At 44.7% G+C, this 24,770-nt stretch overlaps 1 pseudogene; it reads right to left on the bottom strand.

Moving 5' to 3' along the window:
* LOC122895476 overlaps positions 1-20,405 on the bottom strand; it is a 30,076-nt pseudogene extending 9,671 nt beyond the window's left edge.
* Between the last annotated feature and the right edge of the window lie 4,365 nt (positions 20,406-24,770).

Genomic DNA, 24,770 nt, shown 5'->3' on the forward strand with positions numbered 1-24,770 from the left:
AACCTGACATTCTCCTCTTCCCAATTTTTACACTTCTTTGTCTGAGTCCAGGTAGTTTAATCTGACTTTGTGACTCACAGTGGTAATAGTGTAGTAGTAGTAGTAGTAGTAGTAGTAGTAGTAGTACCCCCCCACCCCACCACTACTACTGGTAGTAGTAATGATTACTATCATTTGTTAATCACTTAATATGAGCCAATGACTATTCTAAGAACTTCAGATTTTATTTACTTACCCATTTGAGAGAGAGAGAGGTAGAGCACGGGTAGTGGGAGGAGGGGAGGGAGAGAGAGAATCCCAAGCAGACTCTATGCCGAGCACAGAGCCCAGTGTGGGGCTCGATCTCACAACCATGAGTTCATGGTCTGAGCTGAAAACAAGAGTGGGAAGCTTACCAAAGTGAACTACTCAGGCGCTCCTGTTCTAAGAAATGTAAATAGTAATTTATTGAATGCTCACAACCATCCTATGAAGTTGGTGCTCTTATTATCTTATTCCCATTATATAGATGAGGAAATCAGAGAAAATTGACATGACTTGACCAAGAGCATGTATAGGTTGTCTCTTGAATCCACACATTTTTTTTTAAAGCTATATTTTGTATGGAGAATGTGAGCAGGCGGGAGGAGGTTTAGATGGGGACACCCTGCTGAGCGTGGAGTCCAGCACAGGACTTGATCCCAGCACTCTGAGTTCATGACCGGAGTTGAAACCAAGAGTGAGATGCTTCACCAACTGAGTCAGCCAGGAACTCCATTGAACGCACACTTTTAACCAGTAGGCTTCGTGAATGTCTCCACTGATGGGGGTCACATACATAACAGACGTAGTGTTATCTAGGGAAGGAGAAAACATGGAAATTAGGAAAAAGAAAAAAATCTCCATAGTTTATGGGTTGATAGGATGCTCGGTCACTTTATACCACTTGTGTAGGATTGAAGAAAGAAGAATTTAAACTCAGTTGGAAAAAAATCTCCCATGTAGAGTTTGCGACCCTGTGCCCTCCCTACTCATTCTGGGGAAAAAAATCCATCTCTGTGTTAGTGTCTGCCTCCTATTCCATGCGTGGGATTTGTCTAAATTATTTGCGCTGGTCTTCCCACCATGTTTGTGTGTGTTCTGAGGGAGTGGGTCCAGTCTCCTGGTCTTGCTTGAGGTTTTCTTCTTCCCTTTATAGTCCTTCCTATTTTCCTTAATGATTTTATTTATTTATTTGTCAGAGAGAGAGTGCACATGCACACACACAAGCAGGGAGAGGGGGAGGTGGGCTCCCTGCTGAGCAGGAGCCCGATGTGAGACTCCATCCCAGGGCCCTGGGGTCATGACCTGAGGCAAAGGTAGGCGCTTAAATGACAGAGGCACCCACGCGTCCCTACATCCTTCCTACTTAAAGCCTCCAATGCCCATTTCCCTTTGGGTCTGTTGGAAAAACTGAACCTCCCTCCCCGCACTTCTCCCTCAGCTGTAGGCGCTGTCTTTGAACAACTCTCTAAGCAAGGCTTGATGACTTCCAATCTCCAAGGGTCCTGTTGCGTTTGTTTGTCTATTTTCCATCTTCAGCAGTTTAGGTGAATTCAGGGAACGATGATTGCTGGATGTGGAATTCAGCCAACTGGCTTTCAGGGAATTGCTTGTCGTTCAGTTGGTGTTTGGTGTACTGGTTTGTCTGGGTATTGGCCTGGTTGTGTATCTCTTAGCTCATCAACTCTTGGTCTTTCTCCTTTGGAAGGAAAGAAAGAAGAAAAGAAAGGAAGAAGAACAAAAAGAAAAGAGAGAAGAAAGGAAGGAATGAAGGAGGGAGAAAGGAAGGACCATCATCCCTGAGGTAAAACTAATTAACTGACTTAGCTGAGCTTGGACGTAAAAAGGTGTCATATGGACGTAGACCGTTCCTGACATATCAAAAATTTCGGCTCTTGTGCTCAGGAGAATCTTTTCTCCCAGTCCCTTCCTTTCTCCTTTGCTTTGCCACGGTCCATATCCAACCGCCAGACCAAAATGTGCTTCTGAACGTTCTGAGTCTCTGAGAAAAACTGGTGGTGGATGTATGTTCTTAGAGTTTTTCCTTCACCACAAGCCAAGAAATCAAGGGTCTGCGAAATGCTTACCAAACAATTAGAATGGGTAGGGCTCAGTGGTGATGATGGGGACGGTGTCAACATCAAATGATATTAAACAACTCCCTATAGACCTCCAGTCATGAACCAGACTGTATGCTCAGCCCTGGGTCCAGAATTGTGTTAGAACAACTACTGTTTATTTCTTTATTTTTACTGATGTATATTTGACATAGAACATTGTGTCAGTTTAAGGTGACTTGATACTTTGGTATTGCAATACAGTTGTCGTTGCACTGTTAGCTAACACCCCTATCATGTTACATAAATTCTTATTTCTTTTTTTTTTTTAAAGATTTTATTTTATTTATTTATTTGACAGACAGAGATCACAAGTAGGCAGAGAGAGAGGAAGGGAAGCAGGCTCCCTGCTGAGCTGAGAGCCCAACGTGGGGCTTGATCCCAGGATCCTGAGACCATGATCTGAGCCAAAGGCAGAGGCTTAACCCACTGAGCCACCCAGGCACCCCCATAATTCTTATTTCTTCTAGTGTTCAGAACAATTAAGATCTAGTCTCTCAGCAAGTTTAATGTTTCTGATACCATTGTGGACTATAGTCAGCATACTGTGTGTTAGGTCTCCGGGACTTACTTATCCTTCAGGTACACTCCGTGCCTTCAACAACACCTCTCCCATTTCCCTGCCCCCAGCCCTTGGTAACCAGCACTTCACTCTGTTTTTACAAGTTTTTAGGTTTGTTTGTTTGTTTGTTTGTTTGTTTTAGATGCCACATAGAGGGGTACCATTCAGGGGCATCTGGGTGGCTCAGTTGATTCTTGATTTCATCTCAGGCCATGATCTCAGGGTTGTGAGATCGAGCCCTGCATTGGGCTCCAAGCTCCGTGAGGAATCTGCTTGAGATTCTCTCCCTCTCCCTCTCCTCTCTCCCTCTCTCTCTTTCTGTCTCTAAATAAGTAAATAAAGTCTTAAAAATAGAGGTATTGTACAGTATTTGTCTTTGTCTAACTGACTTATCTTAGTTAGCACGATGTCCTCAAGATCTTCCTTGTAGTAAATGCAGAATTTCCCTGGCTGAATCATAGTCCATTGTAGCTATCTACTACATCTTTATTCATGGATCTGTTGATGGACACTTGGTTGGTTTCCATACCTTGGCTCTTATGAACAATACTGCCACAACCACGGGAGTACATATGTCTGTCTGGTCTTTCACCGAGTACTTAGTACCACAAGGACTTTTACACACTGTACCTGGATTAAGTCCCTCGATTTCCCAAGCATAACAGCAACAGCCACTATGTTCATCCCCCCAGAGCATGAGGCCAAGAGCAGCGCAGTAGCTGCGCACAGTCACACAGCTAGCGAGCAGGAGGGCAGCTTTGCAAAACCAGTGGTCCAAGTCCAGAGCCAGTCTCCTGAGCACCGCTCTGTCCTGCCCCTTCCCAGCTCCTCCAGAGCCTTTGGTCTAGGCTGGGGTGGCAGTTTGGGTGGCCAGGCTGAGTGGTGAGGAGTGGGAGGAGCCACAGTGAAGGGGGACTGTCTAAATCCTTTTCTCAGAATCACCAAGTCTAAGCATGATCTTGAGACGTCACTAGACTGAATCGCGTCTCCCAGATTCCACTTGCTTATTCTCCACCCAGGATGGTTCCAGCCAGACAGCCGAGCCATGAAGGCAGGGCTTGTGGTCTCTGCCGGACAATCGGTTTGTCTCCATTCGGCTTCATGTGTCTTCCTGGAAAACTCCAGCAAAAGGTCATGAGGGTAGAGGGCGCCTGGGTGGCTCAGTGGGTTAAGCCTCTGCCTTCCGCTCAGGTCGTGATCCCAGGGTCCTGGGATCAAGCCCCACGTTGGGCTCTCTGCTCATCAGGGAGCCTGCTTTCTCCCCTCTCTCTGCCTACCTCTCTGCCTACCTGTGATCTCTGTCTGTCAAATAAATAAATCAAATTTAAAAAAAGAGAAAGGTCATGAGGGTGGAGCCCTTATGAATGGGATTAGTGCTCTTAGAAAAGAGAACCCAGAGAACTACCTAGCCCCTTCGACCCTGTGGGAATACAAGGAGAAGTCTGTGCCTCGGAAGATGGCCCTCACTGGACCATACCGGCGCCCTGATGTTGGACATCTGGTCTCCAGAACTGTGAGAAGTAGATTTCTGTTGTTTCTAAGTCACCAAGTCTGTGGTATTTTGTTACAAGAGCTCAAAGCAGTTTGTACATCTTATTTACAGTACTGAGGTAACAACTAATTATTATTATTATTATTTTTAAAGATTTTATTTGTTTGAGAGAGTGAGAGAGCACAAGCAGGAGGGAGGGTCAGAGGCAGAGGGAGAAGCAGGCTCCCCCTGAGCAGGAAGCCCCTGCAGGGCTCAGTCCCAGGACCCTGGGATCATGACCTGAGCCGAAGGCAGACACTTAACCGACTGAGTCACACACAGGTGCCCCGGTAGTGCCTACTTAGTGTTCACGTAGTTATTGGGGATGTCTGACATCCCTGCTAGACCATCGCCCTCCTACGCGCAGCAGCCTTCTCTGGGTGACCCACTGCCATCTCTCTCTCTCTCATGCCTGGTCCAGTGCCCGCCAGTGAGTAGATATTGAATAAACACGTAGTGAGTGGATGTTGAAGGCGAGGCTCAGTTATTTCAAAACCTCTTGATTTCCAGGGCGCCTGGGTGGCTCAGTGGGTTAAGCCGCTGCCTTCGGCTCAGGTCATGATCTCGGGGTTCTGGGATCGAGTCCCGCATCGGGCTCTCTGCTCAGCGGGGAGCCTGCTTCCCTCTCTCTCTCTGCCTGCCTCTCTGCCTACTTGTGATCTCTCTCTGTCAAATAAATAAATTAAAAATCTTTAATGGGAAACGCTCAAGAGTTTAAAAAAAAGAAACCTCTTGATTTCCAAAACCCCCTGGGAAGAGTTGGGAAAGAATTCAAACAACCTCCCTCAGAGAAGGACAGATTGTGGAAAGCCGTGCAGACAAGCCACTGAGATCACGGGTTTGGGGAGTTTTTCCTTCCACCTGGGAATTCTGGGGGATGGGTGCTTTTCCCTAAGGTGGTCATGTTTGAGACCACTCAGTCCCACTGGAAGCCCACTGTCACCTCTTCCTCCACTCTGTCCCTGATGGTAAGCTCTCTAGGCTCAGGCAGCCGTTAATTTAAGGTAACAATTAAGTGCAACTAAATTGCTCTTTCAATACCATCAAGGAGTCAACAGGAGAGCTTTCCTCTGCCAAACAGAATGAATCCCCAAAGCTGGACTAATGCTCCGAGCTTGACCCGAAGAGAGTGGAGCTCACAATCAAGCATGAGCCTACCCACAGCCTTTGGAAGTGATGAAGTCCGTGAACTCAAAGGGTCTGTGGGGTACCTCACCTCTGTTTCTTGTCCCTGAAGCTCTTGGAAGTCTCCTGTGGTCCCAGTGATGCCATCAAATCCTTGAGACAGAAATTCACCTGAGTCATTTAAACATCAAAGTGGCTTTATTTAACAATTCAGGAGTCAGGCAGCATCCCCTCTAGCGAGTAGAAAGGAGCTCTGCTGAGCTGTGGGAAAGGGAAGGTTTTTAAAGGTGGAAAGGGAGTGGAAAAAGGAAATGATTATCAAAGAATGACTTGTCGGGACGCCTGGGTGGCTCAGTTGGTTAAGCAGCTGCCTTCGGCTCAGGTCATGATCCCAGCGTCCTGGGATCGAGTCCCACATCGGGCTCCTTGCTCCGCAGGGAGCCTGCTTCTCCCTCTGACTCTGCCTGCCTCTCTGTCTGCCTGTGCTCGCTCTCGCTCGCTCTCTCTCTGACAAATAAATAAATAAAATCTTAAAAAAAAAAAAAAAAGAATGACTTGTCTTAGAAGAGGTCACCTTCTTAAGCAGAACAGAAGGAGTCAAATGGGTGAGTCATCTCATTAGTGCTGACCTTCTAATTCCATGGTTACTGGTTCAAGTTTGCATTCCTGGGGGGTTGAAATGGCAGGTAGGTTAGGTGTTCAATCTTGGTTTGCTGATGTTGGGGTTTAGTACAAGTGACCCCTTCTGGGGCAAGCTGTCTCTTTTTAAACACAGTGTACAAGTCTTTCACCTTCTTGGTTAAGTTTATTCCTAAATATTTTATTCTTCTTGATGTTATTGTAAATGGAATTGTTTCTGAATTTCTTTTTCAGATTGTTCATTGGTAGTGCAAGGGAATGCAAGTGATTTCTGAGTGTTGATTTTGTATCCTACAACTTGGACAAATTTATTAAGTCTAATATGTTAATTGTGTGTGTGTGTGTGTGTGTGTGTACACACACGGAATCTTTAGCGCATTCTTTTTTTTTTAAATATTTTATTTATTTATTTGACAGAGAGAGATCACAAGTAGACAGAGAGGCAGGCAGAGAGAGAGAGAGAGAGGGAAGCAGGCTCCCTGCTGAGCAGAAAGCTCGATGTGGGACTCAATCCCAGGACCCTGAGATCATGACCTGAGCCGAAGGCAGCGGCCTAACCCACTGAGCCACCCAGGCGTCCCTCTTTAGCGCATTCTAATACGAGATTATGCTGTATGCCAACAGGAATGATTTTTCTTCTTCCTTTCCAATCTGGATGTTGTTTATTTCTTTTCCTGCCTAATAGGTCTGGCTAGAATTTCTGATTCTGTGTTGAATAGAAGTGGTAAAAGTGGGGATCTTTGCCTTGTTTCTGATCTTAGGGAAAAAGCATTTTCTCTTTCACCACTGAGTATCATGTTCATCATCACTTTTTCAAAGATGGCCTTTATCCTGGTGAGGTGACCAGTGCATTTTGTATTGCTACAACCATCTCTTATGTGGGGTTGGATGTAGAGACTTATAGCTGGTGCTGTTTGAATATTTTGTTTTCATTGGCATAAAAAAATTCCTAGAGGGTGGGGCATGTCCATCCATGCTATGTGAGATGATTTGAGAGGATGCATTCTAGCAGGATTTAAAGAACACCAAATCCTCCTCTAACACGGGCAGGATTTTTTTTCTCACACAAAATTCTTTTCCAGTTCCTCTGATGATTTAATAGCATCGAGGGCATCTCAGTCTGGGCTACTGCATCTTTAACACTTTTCTAACACTAAGTGATTTTTAATTTTTTTTTTTTTAATAATGAGGGAGCAGATTTCGGTTTCAGTGTCTTTAGCAAACAACAGTATGTCTTGACAGTTTAAGGGTGTTATATTATTTGTATTTTTTTGCCTTCTCTTTCTGGCAAGTGATACAGATTTCCAATTACTTAGAGCTGTGAAATAATTATAGATTAGAGGGAGAAGGTTGTATTTAAAAAACACGTGTATTCAAGTAATAACCAAGAGAGTTGACCTTTAAAAGATCATGTCAATGCATCAGTTTGATTAAGGACAACCTTTCTGTTACCCACAGAGGAGTTGGAAGCAGGTTCTCATCTTACCAAGCAGATGGGCTTTGTGCAGTGATGGCAGATGTGTAAGGCGTAGATTAAATATACGTGACTTTTAATGATACCCCAACTTCCCCAAACCCAGTGAGGAAGAAGATTCCTATCAATGAGGGGAGTAGAGAGCTATAATTTTGTGACCTTCAGACTGACCATTCTAACTCTTTGGAATCCCAAGGAAGCTTGTGATTTCTCTGTGTCCAGTCAGTGAAGATCAGACTTTCTGTCAATGGGCCTCAGTGTGAGAGAACACTATGTAGTAAAGGAAAGAACTGAGTGGGCATCCCATTGTTTCTGGCTGCCCTTGAGTACTGGCCATCAGAATGTACCTAACCTTAATTAATGGTGGCTGTGGTTACCAGAGTGGGGCAGGCCAGGCTTAAAAAAAGAGGAATCTTTGGGGCGCCTGGGTGGCTCAGTTGGTTGAGAGACTGCTTCCAGCTCAGGTCGTGATCCTGGAGTCCCTGGCTGCAGTCCCTCACTGGGCTCCCTGCTCAGGGGGAAGTCTGCTTCTCCCTCTGACCCTCCCCCCCGTCATGCTTTTACTCTCTGTCTCCCCCCTCTCTGTCTCAAATAAATAATAAAAGTAAAAATCTTAAAAAAAAAAAAAAGAGCAATCCTGAACACTATATAATTCTGAGAGGCAAGCACCATCTTACATTCCAACATACCACTGGTAACTCCCCTCAGGCATCATGTGATTAAAATAACTTGCAAAGCCAGTTTTATATTTAAGGAAGACCTTTAAGTTTCAGTCGTGTTAGGAACTATCTGGTGACAAGTGAAAAAAACTTGATAGAAAGAAGTATTAGTGTGGAGGCTCCTAGCCCCACCCGCAAAGGGACTGTCCAGGACCCCTGTGTGGAGCTAGTCAAGAATAGTACCAGGGGGTGTAGCATAAAGTCACAGAAGTGTCCCCAAGGGAGGCTGAAGCAGGATGAGTCCAGGCCATCTGTTCCTCTGAGATGGTCGCGTCAGTCCATCTTCTCTTGATGCTGCTGAGATTCGATTCACCCAAGTCCTGCCGCTCCGAGGGGCTGATCGTCACGTGTCCTTTCAATGTTACTTGGCTGTTGACAGGGAGAGAAAGTGCTGCCTGTGTGGAGTTAGAGGAACCAAACCCATATGATGAGGATTTTGTTCTGAAACCCTAATGAACTTTTCACCTATAAACATTAATCTTGAGAACTTGAGTCATGTGAATGTGCAACTGAAGACAGATCCCTTGTTAGTAAAATCTGGGATTCCATTGGCAAAGCTGAGGTTGATCTGGGGACTGCAGGGTAGTGTTGAGGTGACCCCTGGCTTATGACGGGCCTCTAGAGGGGGCCGGTGGGATTGAGATGTCCCCATGGTGAAGCTCTTAGAAGGAGCGGCGGGATCCCGGGCCAGTGGAGGGAGTTTGTTGTGCCACCCAGCGTGTCCTTTAAGGATCTGCGCATGTGTCCTAGTCCCCCTCTTCCAGAAAACAAATAATGAATTCAGTATAAGGGATGATGGATATGTAGTGATGGAGAATAGTTCTGTGATTTTGGCAGAATAAAGGTAATCAGTCCCACTAGGGCGGAAATTGATTCATCTGGCTTTCTTCGGTTCTAGATAATTTTCTATTTGTAATATAGAGGTTGTGTTAAACAACCTTCAAGGCATTCCTGTCCTCCACTCTGCCTACTCCAACCCTCCCCTCATCTCTTTGTCTTTCTCTGACATCCACAGGTATTTACTGAGTACCTGCTTTGTGTCACCTTCTGTGCTCGGGGCAAAGGATGAACTCTGCAGGTAGCCACTAGCCTCTTGGATCTCCCAGTCCTGTGGTGGAGGGGGAGGTCAATACAAGTTAGTAGTCCTACGAATCGTTGCCAGTGTTTATGGAACAAGTTCTGCATCCCCCCTGCTATTCCAAATGCTTCCCATGAATGAACTCACTTAGCCCTCACAAGAATACTGCGACAAAGGGATCCTTAGTATTATTGTACAGATGAGGAAACCAAAGTAGGGAGAGGTTAAGGAACTTGACTAGTGTCACACAGCTGGTAAACAGAGAGTCGGGAATTGGCATCAAGCAGTCTGGTTCTTGAATCCTCATTCTTCAACATGTGGCCTATACAGCATGAGAAAGAGTGTAAGAGAAGAAATGCAAGCGTGCCAGGGGCTCCTGGAAGAGAGGCACTGTGTGTTGTGATGGAGGTGATCTTGGTGTGTTTGGAGAAGAGGAAGCCAGATGTCATGAGTAAAGGATACAGTATCTTACAGAACGAGAAAAATCCCAAACAGAATATGTAGCTCCCAGGTTCTCACGAAGGCACCCATCTACCAGTGATACTGCCTGAGTGGTGATTGGATCCCCTCAGGTCCTCAAGGAAACTTCCTTTGGTCCTTATCATGGCCATCCTGTTCCCTCTTCACATTTTGGGAGAAGCTGACACTTTGGCTGCCTGCCCACCCAGGATGGCTCCCTGGCGACACCTAGCACATTCTTCTGTGTTGACAGGGGGATGAGGTGAACCAAAGGGCAATTTCCCAGGACTGTCATCGCCCAAAAGGACCAAGCCTCATGTCTGCATGGAGATTCTTCTTGTAGCCCCTAATCCATTCTTCCTGCCTGCTGGGGAGGTCAGGAGAGGGTTCTGGAGAAGGTGAGCAGGAATTTCTAAGTGCCAGCAGTTGTGAGGAAGGGAAGAGAGAGTGGGGGACTTGTGGGGGAAGTGCATGTCATTGTGCAGGAATGAGAGAGGATGCCAGAAGCAAGAGCAAGTCTGCAGGGACAGAGCATCAGAGACCCACAGTGTATGGGCTCATGCTCATATGCTCCTGAGTTGGGCTGTGTCCAGTGAGCAGCAGAACATTTAGATACTTCTGGAAAGGGCTGTGTAACTCTTCCCACTCAGATTACTAAACATTTCCTACACACCAGCGACTGCACTAACTGCATGAGTTGATTTCTTTGTTCTCCACAGTAACGGATAGTATGGGCTCTGTCGCTCACCCCATTTCACAGAGGGGGAAACTGGGGATCCGCAAGATGAAGTTTGTTCAAGGCCTCTCATCTAGCAAGTGGTGGAGCTGGCTTTGAACCTGGGGATTCTGCCTCCAGAGTCTGCACATTTGCCGCATGTGCTGTATGTCTGAAGTGCTCACAGCGTACCAGGCTGTTGGCAGCTCAGAGCCCCTGACTTCCAATGGGCAGATTTCTGCCCGCTTGTCCAGGTCTCCCTCACCTTCATGTCGATCAGGTGAACAACTGAAAATACCGCCCCTGCAATTTGGTTTCAGAGCGTGTGTGACTGAGCCTCTCTCTCTCCATGTGGGTATGCGTGTGTATGTGTTTGTTAGTGACACAGCCACACTGGTATGTGGGCTTGTAAGTATCTACATGTGTGACACATATGTGCATAATTCTGGTAAAGGCAATTTCTTCTCCATAGAGTTGGAATGTCTCCAGTTTGGTATCTGCATGTTCTCCAGCTCGAAAGACTCTGCCTGTTGCAAAGTGTCTGGTTTACTTGGAAAGGGAAAGATGTGAGGTTGACAATGTTGAGGAGCCAGCTGCCATGACATCTGAGATGTCCAGGAGAGGGAAAAGGGGTGCTTTCCAGTTAGAGACCTGACCACCAGTGTATGACCTTGACCAAGTCCTCCCTGTGCACTTTCCAATGAGGCTGTACAGCTAGAATGAAGCAGTTGGACTATTATCCCTATAGATCCTTCCCAGTGCACAGGTTTGGAGTTGGTGGCTTTTGCGTTATTAGTTCTTTTCGCTTCTGGCCCCTGGAAATTCTTAGTATGTTCTCAAGAAGATGAACCCATCTGGGAAGCCTATGGGTCCTGGTGCTTCAGGGTGGAGGCTATGGGAAGACCTGGAGGCAGCCATATGCAGAAAAGCCCACAGACCTTGTGCTTCAGATGCTCTGAATGTTTGAAGACTAGTGGCCTTAGGCACAGATTATGTGTGACACAGGCATGAATTTGCTTCACAGTGTTAGGGTGCAGAAAACTCAGATTTCTTCATTTTCCTAAGTGAAATGAAATCTGGCTCTGAGCCCCCACTCCCGAGACTGGTGGGATGGGCACTGTCTGTCATCATTGGGCTGCCTGCCCCACAATGCGATGGTATCAACTCCTAGAGCTGCTGTGGGTGCCAGCAGGGGTGTGGTCCTTGGGTGTCTGTTTTGGGAAGTGATTCCTGCAGTGACCAAGAGGAACTGTGGATCAGATAAGGACCTCCCCATGGCCTTCAAAGTCTTGTTCTCGGTCATGAACCCTAGGATTCAAGTGTCACCCCTCCAAGGGGTGTCTCCTTTGGAACACTACAAGGGAGAAGAGCACAGGTCTGAAGCACTTCAAGTGTGGCTTGGCGTGCCCTCTCGGTCCTGGGAACTCTAGTTCGTGGCCAGGGTGATGCTCTCCTGTCCTCCATTCTCCCACCCACTCTTCTCTCCTTGCTCCTCTGCAGTGACCCCCCCACTTAATTCTGTGCTCAGTCTGACCTGCCCCCTATGGACAAGAGGGACTCCTGGGATTCAGAGAAGCTCTGACCATTCCCCTCCCTCTACCCCAAGACTGGCTTAGACTTTCAACTGACCCTGCCTCAGAGAAATCTAATTTGAGCCACATGTGTGATTTAAAATTTTCCTGTACCACCTGAAAACAGTGTAATAAAATGGATGAAATTTATTATTTATTGTTATTTTTATTCTTGTTTATTTATGTATTTTTATTTATTTTTTAAATTTTTTTAAGGTTTATTTTTTTTCCAATTTATTTATTTTCAGAAAAACAGTATTCATTATTTTTTCACCACACCCAGTGCTCCATGTAAGCCGTGCCCTCTATAATACACACCACCTGGTACCCCTACCTCCCACCCCCCTGCCACTTCAAACCCCTCAGACTGTTTTTCAGAGTCCATAGTCTCTCATGGTTCACCTCCCCTTCCAATATACCCAAATTCCCTACTCCTCTCTAATGCCCCTTGTCCTCCATGCTATTTGTTATGCTCCACAAATAAGTGAAACGATATGATAACTGACTCTCTCTGCTTGACTTATTTCACTCAGCATAATCTCTTCCAGTCCCGTCCATGTTGCTACAAAAGTTGGATATTCGTCCTTTCTGATGGAGGCATAATACGCCATAGTGTATATGGACCACATCTTCCTTATCCATTCATCCGTTGAAGGGCACCTTGGTTCTTTCCATAGTTTGGCGACTGTGGCCATTGCTGCTATAAACATTGGGGTACAGATGGCCCTTCTTTTCACGACATCTGTGTCTTTGGGGTAAATACCCAGGAGTGCAATTGCAGGGTCATAGGGAAGCTCTATTTTTAATTTCTTGAGGAATCTCCACCCTGTTTTCCAAAGAGGCTGCACCAACTTGCATTCCCACCAACAGTGTAAGAGGGTTCCCCTTTCTCCACATCCTCTCCAACACATGTTGTTTCCTGTTTTGTTAATTTTGGCCATTCTAACTGGTGTAAGGTGATATCTCGATGTGGTTTTAATTTGAATCTACCTGAGGGCTAATGATGATGAGCATTTTTTCATGTGTCTGATAGCCATTTGTATGTCTTGATTGGAGAAGTGTCTGTTCATATCTTCTGCCCATTTTTTGATGTGTTTGTTTCGTGTGGGTTGAGTTTGAGGAGTTCATTATAGATCCTGGATATCAACCTTTTGTCTGTACTGTCATTTGCAAATATCTTCTCCCATTCCGTGGGTTGCCTCTTTGTTTTTTGACTGTTTCCTTTGCTGTGCAGAAGCTTTTGATTTTAATGAAGTCCCAGAAGTTTATTTTCGCTTTTGTTTCCTTTGCCTTTGGAGACGTATCTTGAAAGAAGTTGCTGTGGCTGATATCAAAGAGATTACTGCCTATGTTCTCCTCCAAGATTCTGATGGATTCCTGTCTCACATTGAGGTCTTTTATCCATTTTGAGTTTATCTTTGTGTACGGTGTAAGAGAATGGTCGAGTTTCATTCTTCTACATATAGCTGTCCAGTTTTCCCAGCACCATTTATTGAAGAGACTGTCTTTTTTCCACTGTATATTTTTTCCTGTTTTGTCGAAGATTAATTGACCATAGAGTTGAGGGTCCATATCTGGGCTCTCTACTCTGTTCCACTGGTCTATGTGTCTGTTTTTATGCCAGTACCATGCTGTCTTGGTGATCACAGCTTTGTAATAAAGCTTGAAATCAGGTAAGGTGATGCCGCCAGCTTTATTTTTGTTTTTCAACATTTCCTTAGCGATTCGGGGTCTCTTCTGATTCCATACAAATTTTAGGATTATTTGCTCCAGCTCTTTGAAGAATGCCGGTGGAATTTTGACCGGAATGGCATTAAAAGTATAGATTGCTCTAGGCAGTATAGACATTTTAACAATGTTTATTCTTCCGATCCAAGAGCATGGAATGGTCTTCCATCTATTTGTGTCTTCTTCAATTTCTTTCATGAGTGTTCTGTAGTTCCTCAAGTACAGATCCTTTACCTCTTTGGTTAGGTTTATTCCCAGGTATCTTATGGTTCTTGGTGCTATAGTAAATGGAATCCATTCTCTAATTTCCCTTTCTGTATTTTCATTGTTAGTGTATAAGAAAGCCACTGATTTCTGCACATTGACTTTGTATCCTGCCACGCTGCTGAATTGCTGTATGAGTTCTAGTAGTTTGGGGGTGGAGTCTTTTGGGTTTTCCATATAAAGAATCATGTCATCTGCGAAGAGAGAGAGTTTGACTTCTTCATTACCAATTTGGATACCTTTTATTTCTCTCTGTTGTCTGATTGCTGTTGCTAGGACTTCTAATACTATGTTGAACAAGAGTGGTGAAAGTGGGCATCCTTGTCTTGTTCCTGATCTCAATGGGAAGGCTGCAAGCTTTTTCCCATTGAGGATGATATTTGCTGTGGGTCTTTCATAGATAGATTTGATGAGGTTCAGGAATGTTCCCTCTATCCCTATACTTTGAAGCATTTTAATCAGGAATGGATGTTGGATTTTGTCAAATGCTTTTTCTGCATCGATAGAGAGGACCATATGGTTCTTCTCTCTTCTCATATTAATTTGTTGTATCACATTGATTGATTTGCGAATGTTGAACCATCCTTGTAGCCCAGGGATGAATCCCACCTGATCATGGTGGATAATTTTTTTAATGTGCTGTTGGATCCTGTTGGCTAGGATCTTGTTGAGAATCTTAGCATCCATATTCATCAGTGATATTGGTCTGACATTCTCCTTTTTGGTATGGTCCTTGCCTGGTTTGGGGATCAGGGTAATGCTGGCTTCGTAGAAAGAGTCTGGAAGTTTTCCTTCTGCTTCAATTTTCTGAAACAGCTTCAGGAGAATAGGTGTTATTTCTTCTTGGAAGGTTTGGTAGAATTCCCCAGGGAATCCGTCAGGTCCTGGGCTCTTGTTTTTTGGGAGGTTTTCGATCACTGATTCAATCTCATTATTAGATATCGGTCTATTCGGTTGTTGATTTCTTCCTGGCTCAATGTTGGTAGTTTATATTTTTCCAGGAATGCATCCATTTCATCTAGGTCGCTAAGCTTATTGGCATATAACTGTTCATATTAACTTCTGATGATTTTTTCTACTTCCTTGGTGTTAGTTGTGATCTCTCCCTTTTCATTCATAATTTTATGAATTTGGGCTTTCTCTCTTTTCTTTTGGATTAGTGTAGCCAGTGGCTTATCGATCTTATTGATTCTTTCAAAAAACCAGCTTCTAGTTTCATTGATACGTTCTACTGTATCTCTGGTTTCTCCCTCATTGATCTCAGCTCTAATCTTGATGATTTCCCTTCTTATGTGTGGAGTTGGTTTGATTTGTTGTTGATCCTCCAGTTCTTTAAGGTGTAGAGACAGCTGGTGTGTTCTGGATTTTTCAATTTTTTTGAGCGAGGCTTGGATGGCTATATATTTTCCCCTTAGGACCGCCTTTGCTGTATCCCATAGGTTTTGGACCGAAGTGTCTTCATTCTTGTTGGTTTCCATGAATTGTTTCAGCTCTTCTTTGATCTCCTGGTTGATCCAAGCATTCTTAAGCAAGGTGGTCTTTAGCTTCCAGGTGTTTGAGTTCCTTCTGAACTTTTCCCTGTGATTGAGCTCCAGTTTCAAAGCATTGTGATCTGAGAATATGCAGGGAATCATCTCAGTCTTTTGGTATCGGTTGAGTCCTGATTTGTGACCCAGTATGTGGTCTATTCTGGAGAAGGTTCCATGTGCACTTGAGAAGAATGAGTATTCTATTGTTTTAGGGTGGAATGTTCTGTATATATCTATGAGGTCCATCTGGTCCAATGTGTCATTCAATGCTCTTGTTTCTTTATTGATTTTCTGCTTCGATGATCTGTCTAATTCTGAAAGAGGCGTGTTAAGATCTCCTACGATTAGTGTATTCATATCAATATGACTCCTTATCTTGATTAACAGTTTTCTTAAGTAATTGGTTGCTCCCATATTGGGAGCATAGATATTTACAGTTGTTAGATCATCTTGGTGGATAGTCCCTTTAAGGATTATGTAGTGTCCTTCTGTATCTCTGACTACAGTCTTTAGTTTGAAGTCTAATTTATCTGATATGAGAATCGCTACCCCAGCCTTCTTTTGAGTCCCATTGGCATGAAAGATGCTTCTCCACCCCTTCACTTTCAGTCTGCGTGTATCTTTAGGTTCAAAATGGGTCTCTTGTAGACAGCATATGGATGGGTCCTGTCGTTTTATCCACTCTGCAACCCTGTGCCGTTTTATGGGTGCATTTAGGCCATTCACATTGAGAGTGATTATTGATAGATACATTTTTATTGACATCGAGTTACCTTTGAAGTCTTTCTTTCTGTAGACTGTCTCTATATTTCTGTTCAATGCTATTCTTGGGATTTTTTGTCTTTTATAGAACCCCCCTTAATATTCCTGCAGTGTCGGCTTGGTGGTTGCATAGTCTTTTAAGCCTTGCCGGTCTTGGAAACTCTTTATCTCTCCATCCATTTTGAATGTCAGTCTTGCTGGATAAAGTATTCTTGGCTGCATGTTCTTCTCATTTAGTGCCCTGAATATATCTTGCCAGCCTCTTCTGGCTTGCCAGGTCTCTGGACAGGTTTGACGTTATTCTGATGGGCTTCCCTCTGTAAGTAAGGAGCCTCTTTGCCCTGGCGGCTTTCAAGAGATTATACCTACAATTATAATTCCTCAATTTGACTATCAGGTGTCGTGATGTTTTTTTGGAGTGTATAATCTTGGGTGGAGACCGTTCAGCCTCTAGTACATGAACGCTGGTTTCATTCGCGAGATTCGGAAAATTTTCATGAAGGACTTGTTCCACGATATCTTCTAGACTTCTTTCTTTCTCCTCCCCTTCAGGAATTCCAATAACTCTGACGTTGGAACGCTTCATGGCATCATTTATTTCCCTGATTCTGCTTTCGTGGGATCTAAGCTGTTTGTTCCAGGCTTCCTCCTGATCCTTTCTCTCTGTTTGTCTTCCAGATCACTAATTCTATCTTCTGTCTCAGTTACCCTAGCTTTGAGAGAGTTTAGATTGGATTGGAACTCATTGAGAGCATTGTGGACCTCCTCCCTGGTAGCTTTAAGCTCCGCCCTAACATTGTGAACATCCTGTCTGGTCGCTTTCAGTTCGGCCCTAATCAATTCTGTTTGGTCATCCATGGCTTTCTCCAACCTAGCTATTGCCTGGATAATTGTTAGCCTGAATTCTCTTTCCGACATATTGTCTATGTTGATAGCCGTTAGCTCTATTGCAGAAGGTCCATCCTCTGTATTTTTCTTCTGTTGGGCATTCCTCCTCCTAGTCATTTTGGTGGGAGAAGACTGAACAGATGTAGCTGGATGTATCAACTCTGGTGCAGTCAAGGTGCACCCTGGAACACTTCTGAGCAGTCAGGATTCCCCACCCAAACGAGAGACAAAAGAAAAGAAAAAGGAAAAGAAGAAAAAGAAAAAGATAAAAAAAAGAGAGAGAGAGAGAGAGACAGGAAAGAAAGGGAAGATGAAAGAGAAGGTTCAGCCCAGATGGGCCCCAGGTAAGATTTATGAAGTAGACAAACAAAAAGAGATAAAAAGACTGATACAATTATATGGCAAGAGAAAGAAAAAAATATATAGATATATATGCAAATAAAGAAAGAACCTCGTCCAAAAGAACCACAAGTGTAAAATTTATATGCTATCAGGACAAACTCAAAAAACACAGAAACACTGGTGGAAGAAGATGGGAGAGTTCTTATAAATTCTCAGTGTGTGCGAGGAAGGTTGTTTTGATTCTTCCTGGATGTATCTTGATATCTTTGTTAAAGGACTCAACTTTCCTAAGATAAAGGGGATTAAAAATTGGTTTACCTATAGGGGTAGTATTGATTGGGGAAAGGGGATTATTTTGAAGCTAACTCTATATGAATATTAGAGGATAAAAATAAAAAGGAATATACTAGACTAAAATAAACTAAAATTTAAAAAAAAAGGAATTCAAAAAATAAAAATGCAAAAGAAAAACATAGGTGTATATATCAAAAAGTTCAGGTTAGAAAGGTATTATGCAATTTGATGTACTGTACAGCTCGCTGTGATGGTAAATAGGTTTAAAAAATTACCTATGTGTAAAAAAATATATATACACATATGAACCGGAATAGTGGGAACGAGTGAATAATACAAGTTTTCCTATGAAGTAGTGGTGGTTCTCTTTTAGTCCTTTTTTTTTTTCTTTCTTGGTTGGTTTTCTGGGGGAGGGGCCTGCCACGTGGGTTGTCAGTCAATGATGTTTCCTGAGTTGAGTCCCCCCGCCCCCCTCAAGGGGGTGGGCTCTGGGGAAACTGGTTTTTTTCAGGCTTTTGTTCTCTGGCGGTTTTTTTGCTTGTTCACTTTTTTCCCTCTCACCTTGACCGCCTTTGATGGTTTTTGTAGTATTAGAAGAAATCAAACTGCACCCTGATCTCCGTCTCCGAGAGAAGCCTCAGTCTGGGTGCAGAAGCTGAATAAATTCCCCCTTGGCCGCTGGCAGTGCAGGTTCCAAGTTGGAGACCCTGGGGGCGCAGGATCTCTTGCTCGTCCCCAAAGCCAAGGCAGTGGCGGCTGTCTGGGAGCTCCCGACCGCCAGAGAGGTTCCCAGCAGCGATCGCACACTGAGATTTTGCCACCGGCCCGGGCTGGGAGTGCCCGGCTTGCGCGCACCTCTTTTCAGAGGCAGCTGTGGGTCGGGCGCGCATCTGGGGCACTGAGAACGGGGCTGTAAGCCCCAGGCTGGGCTTTTGCGCGCCTCTGTCCGGGGAAGAGTTTTGCGTGCACGTGCGCAGCTTAGGCTTTGAAACAATGGCGCGGGTCAAGGAGCATCTGCCGGGCCTCAGTAACCCAGGGGAGCTCGAGCGACATGCGCGCGTATCTCAAGCTTTGTGGTAGGGCTAGCGCGCGTTCTGCAGACCGGCCAGCTCCCATCCCCTCACAGGAGCCAGAACCCACGCGCTCTGGGGCGCGCTGGAGGCTTAGGGACCAGGAGCTGGTTTCTCCACCCCACTCTCTCTGCCCCCGCGCCAGGGAGGCCATCTGGGACCGGGGACTTAAGCCCCTGTCCCTAGCCACCCCGATTCCCACAATTTCCCCCCGCGATCCTTTGCTCTTTTGGAGTGCTTTCAACCAGTCTCCAAGTTAATGCTGGTCCCCAGACGCAGGGCACTCTCGCTCGTATTGGGGTATTACTGTCCCACCGGTCGCCTCTGGTGGCTCCCTCCCCCTTTTGTTTATCTTCCAATATCAGTCCGCCGTTCCCATTCCGCTTTACCTGCTCACTGGCGTCTTCTGCCCCTGTAGAGATCCAGACATGTATAATTCTGATCTCAGGCTGATTTCATGGGTGATCGGAGTTCTTTGGTAGGTAATCAGCTCACTTTGGGGTACCAGCTGAAAAGACGCCTCTTCCTACTACCCCGCCATCTTGCCCCCCCCTCTATTTATGTATTTTTAAAGATTTTATTTACGTATTTGACACAGAGAGAGATCACAAGTAGGCAGAGAGGCAGCAGAGAGAGTGAGGGAAGCAGGCTCCCTGATGAGCAAAGATGCCAGGATCCTGAGATCATGACCTGAGCCAAAGGCAGAGGCTTAAGCCACTGAACCACCCAGACACCCCTATTGATTTGTTTTTACTATTGTTTTCTTTAACTCAGTTTATTCACAATATTGCCTTTTGAACATGTAATCAGTATGAAAGTATTAATGAGATATTTTGCATCAGTTGGTCATACTATGCCATTGAACTCCAGTGTGTATTTGACACTGACGCCATTTCTTGGCTTGGACAAAGCACATGTGGAGCGCTCGGCAGCCCCATGTGCTAGTGGCTCCCGCACTGGACCGTGCGATCTTAGTACAATACAGCAGCAGCAAAATGTGGCTGGGAGGATGGGAGAAACAGCTGAAGGGGATTAAGAGGACACTTACCGTGGGCAGCAGCGAGTGATGTACAGAACTGCTGAATCACGGTGTTGTACACCTGGAACTGATAGAGGGCTGCATGTTCACTATACTGGAATGAAAGGTAGTTAATGAAAAAATAAAGTGACTAATTCAGTGGCACCTTCACAGGGTTATGTGACCATCACCTCTAACTAGCTCCGGAACATTTTTGACAAGAAACCCTGTGCTCATTAAGCAGTTTTCTCCCTGTGCCCTCCCTCCAGTCCCTGCCAACCCATCGTCTACTTTCTGTCTCTGTGGATGACCTATTTGGGATATTTCAAATAACTGAAATCACTTGATATGTGACCTCTTTGTGACTGGTTTCTTTCACCTAGTGTAGTGTTTTCCCAATTCATCCATGTGGTGACACCATCAGTACTTCGTTCCGCACCGGGGGTTCCATTGTATGGATGTGCCCCATTTGTCCATTTCTCCTTTGATGGGTACCCATAGTCTCTTAATCAGTTTGAAGTTTGGAGGGGCGGCTGGCTGGCCCCGTGGGTGAAGTATCCAACTCTTGACTTTGGCTCAGGTCATGATCTCGGGGTCATGGGATAGAGCTTCACGTTGGCCCCGTGCACGGTGGGGAGTCTGCTTGGGATTCCCGTTCTCTCCCTCTCCTCTGCCTTTTCCCATGTTCGTGCTTCCTCTCTGTAAAGAAATAGATAAAATATTAAAAGAAACAAACAAAAAAAACAACAATAAGAAGTTTGGACACAAACTAACAAAATGGTGGCCTGAATACCCCTGTGTTCATCGTAGCATTATTAATAGACAAAAGTTGGAAGCATCCTGTGTGTCCATCAGGGGATGAATGGAAAATCGAGGTAGCATACTTCTGTTATGGAGGATTCTATAGTCTTAACAAGGAAGGGAATGCTGACCCATGGTACCACATGGATGGACCTTGAGAACGCTACACAAAGTGAGATAAGCCAATTAGAAAAGAGCAGATACTGTCTGATTCCATTTATGACATGGCTAGAGTAATTTAGATAAAAGAGAGAGAAAGTAGTAAGGTGCTTAACTGGGGACCAGATGGAGGAGAGAACAAGGCGTTGTTTCATGAGGACAAGAGTTTCAGTTTGGGAAGATGGGAAAATTGTGGAGATGTACAGTGTTGATGGCTGCGCAACGATGGTGTCCGTAGTGCTATTTAACTCTGTGCTGAGAAATGGAACGTGTTGGTATGTGTGTCTTAAAAACTGTTGTCCTGACTCCTAGGTTGATTTTAAAGAACTGGCCATTGGCTAAAGAAATTAGGAAAAAGCAGGTCTGTTTTCTCCACTCTCATAAAGGAGCTATTCCTGGATCACATTTGAGGTCATTAAATCTTCTTTGTTCACTGTTAGATTCTTTCTTTCTTTTTTCTTTTTTTTTTTTTTTTTTTGGACTAATGCTAAGGCTTATTTATCAACACACAGGTGATAACATAATACTTTACACCCTTGGTTTGACTAAAACACAGCCATGCTCAGAATGGGCACTCCTTGAAGGAGGAATAATGATGGGTTATAAAAGAAAATATAAGTTATAAATCTGTGCCATCTGTTTCTGCCCCGGGCCCACCTTGCTTACTCCTCTCTTTTCTCACACAGTATCTGGGTGATGGTAGAAAAGGAAAACTGGAAGAAGCCAGAGAGCTGACACTGAATAGGAAAATGAGAAAAAGACTGTTAGGGTTTGATTTATGAGCAAGTCTTAGGGGCTATGGAATGATGAGAACAGAGACAGCCTGAGGAGAGGAGTTTTGAGTTTTGCTGTGCACTAAGGCAGTCTTTTTCCCTTGGCATTTTTAACAAACGCTGCAGCGGAGATGTAAATTGCCTTTGATTACTATTTATTTGAATGTCATAAGGAGATGAGGTGAGGCACAAGGTGACAGGGTCACCTTTGGGTCCCATTCGCATCCTGAACACCTGGGAAACTGTCCAGTAGTTGTGACCAGTCGGCGGTATTTGACGGAGGAGTCGATCCTCTGCGTGGTCACTGGGAGCTCGTCCTTCTCAGCTCCCTCCTTTCTCTTGCGTCCGCCCAACACCTTGTGAAGGACCCTTCTGAAAAGATCCACTGAAAGAAGCAAGAGCGGTTCCCTGTGTAGTGGGAATACTATAGCCGTTGTCACTGTCATCCTGATGCTCTGAGAACAAGCCAAAGCCAGAGAGAGGAGAGTGGTGGTGTCAGAAAGTATGTGGAGAATAGCTGTACATCACCTCATTTAGTGCAGGGGGAAGTCAGCATATTCATAAATGTGCATTCGGTCTGAAAGCCAATAACTCAAGTCATTCAAACTCCGTCTCATTGGGCCATATAGCCAGCTGCTGGCAGTATTTCATATAAAGTACTCTGTAGAAAGATGAATTCTGTTTACTGAATTGAACGTCAAGTAATAACCCTGCCACCTACTCTTTTCGTCCTGGCCTTCCCAGCCTACGAATTTTGATGCATTACAAAAAGTTCTGTGGCAGCGCGATCACTTAAAAAAAAAAAAGCTATCCGGTAGTAACACAAACACCTTTAAACTGGAGAAAAACTTATTTGCCTTTGAGGTTTGTTCATTCTTGATTTTATCACTGGTCTGATTGCCTTCCTTGGGAAAAACGTTCAGAGTTACACCTTTTTGTTCAAGGCCCCAGGTGTTCCTTGGAATCTACCACTCTATTCTATAAAGGACTCACTCTTGGATGCTTTTGGTGAGATGTCTTCTACCTCCACGTTCTGAGCTTGGCTTTTCTCAGTCAAGGCTGGTGCTGCTCTGGTCCAAACGAGGGCCTCTTCCATACAGAAAAGATGCTAGGGAGCATCCACGACTGTGTGAAATATAAAACAACACATTCTTAGAATCCACCTAATTGCTTCAGTCTTTCTTTCCTAATTTTGATTGTCTGCATTGCCTTTTCTGAAGACTCAGCTGAAGTATCCTTTCCCTTAGGGAGCTCTGTCTGATTTATTTCCAGGCTACGTTATGTTCTGTGTCTTTCCCATTGGTTTTTTGTAGTGAGAATTTTTTGCAAGTTTGGATTCTCAGGATCTTTGGTCTCCCTGTGTCTGAAGAATTCCTTCCTTCCTCCCTTCCTCCCTTCCTTCCTTCATTTGAGTGTTTATTGAGAGCCTACTGTGCTCCTGGAATTGGGGACACAGCAGTGAATAAAGCAGACACGCATCCTTCCTTCTGGAGCTCACATTTGGGTAGGGAGAGTTAGATGAGCATGTAAATAATGAGATGATGGGAAGAGCCATGGGGGTGGGGGACATATAGCATAGAAAGGTGATGACAAGTGCTAGAGGAAGGAGGCATTAGAGTTTTAAACAGAGTGGTCTCACTGAGAAGGTGACTTTAGAGCAAAACCTGGAAAGAGGGCTTCCCCTTACTGTAAGAGTTTTGGTGGTGGGAGACAAAGTTGGTCTCCAACTGTAGAAATTCACCAGGTGAGATGCTGTTTCCCAGCATGCCTTACAGCTAGACTGAGGGTGAGGGATCTAGAATAACTGAATCTTTGGACCCCGGGAAACAAACTAAGGGTTTGGGATCAGAGTTGGGTAGGGAGATGGGGTCATGGGGTGATGGGTACTAAGGGGGGCATGTGTTGTGATGAGCACTAGGTGGTTTGTTTGTTTTTCAGTGTTCCAAGATTCATTGTTCTTGCACAACACCCAGTGCTCCATGCAATACGTGCTCTCCTTAATACCCACCACCAGGCCCTCCTAACCCCCTCCCCACCTCCCCTCCAAAACCCTCAAATTGTTTCTGAGTCCACAGTCTCTCACAGTTTTTCTCCATCTCCGATTTCCCCAGCCCACTCAGCTGTCCTTCACCCAGTGTCCTTTGTTGTTGCTTATGCTCCACAAGTAAGTGGAACCATGTGATAATTGACTCTCTCTGCTTGACTTACTTCACTCGGCATAATCTCCTCCAGCCCCATCCATGTTGATACAAAAGTTGGGTGTTCATCCTTTTTGATGGAGGCATAATACTCCATTGTATATATGGATCATATCTTCTTTATCCATTCATATGTTAAAGGGCATCTTGGATCTTTCCACAGTTTGGCGACTGTGGCTATTACTGCTGTGAACACTGGGGTAGAGATGGCCCTTCTTTTCCCTACCTCTGTATCTTTGGGATAAATACCCAGTAGTGCAATTGCAGTAGTGCAAAAGCTCTATTTTTAGTTTCTTAAGGAATCTCCACACTGTTTTCTACTGTAGGTGCACCCACTTGCAGTCCCACCAACAATGTACAAGGGATCCCCTTTCTCCACATCCTCTCCAACACATGTTGTTTACTGTCTTGTTAATTTTGGCCATTCTAACTGGTGTAAGGTGGTATCTCAATGTGGTAGCAAGTTGAATCTCCCTGTTAACTAGTGATGATGAACATTTTTTCATGTGTCTGTTAGCCATTTGTATGTCTTCTTTGGAGAAGTATCTGTTCATGTCTTCTGCACATTTTTTAAAAATTTTTTTTCTTCACATTTTTAAACCTGATTATCTGTTTTTTGAGTGTTGAGTTTGAGGAGTTCTTTTTTTTTTTTTTTTTTAAGATTTTATCTATTTATTTGACAGAGAGAGATCACAGGTAGGCAGAGAGGCAGGCAGAGAGAGAGGGAGGAATCAGGCTCCCTGCTGAGCAGAGAGCCAATGTGGGGCTCAATCCCAGGACCCTGGGATCATGACCTGAGCCAAAGGCAGAGGCTTAACCCACTTGGCCACCCAGGTGCCCCTAAGGAGTTCTTTATAGATCTTGGAGATTAGCCCTTTGTCTGTAGTGTCGTTTGGGAATATCTTCTCCCATTCCTGGGTTGCCTCTTTGTTT

The sequence above is a fragment of the Neovison vison genome, chromosome 14, assembly GCF_020171115.1.
Source record: "Neovison vison isolate M4711 chromosome 14, ASM_NN_V1, whole genome shotgun sequence".
NCBI lineage: Eukaryota > Metazoa > Chordata > Mammalia > Carnivora > Mustelidae > Neogale > Neogale vison.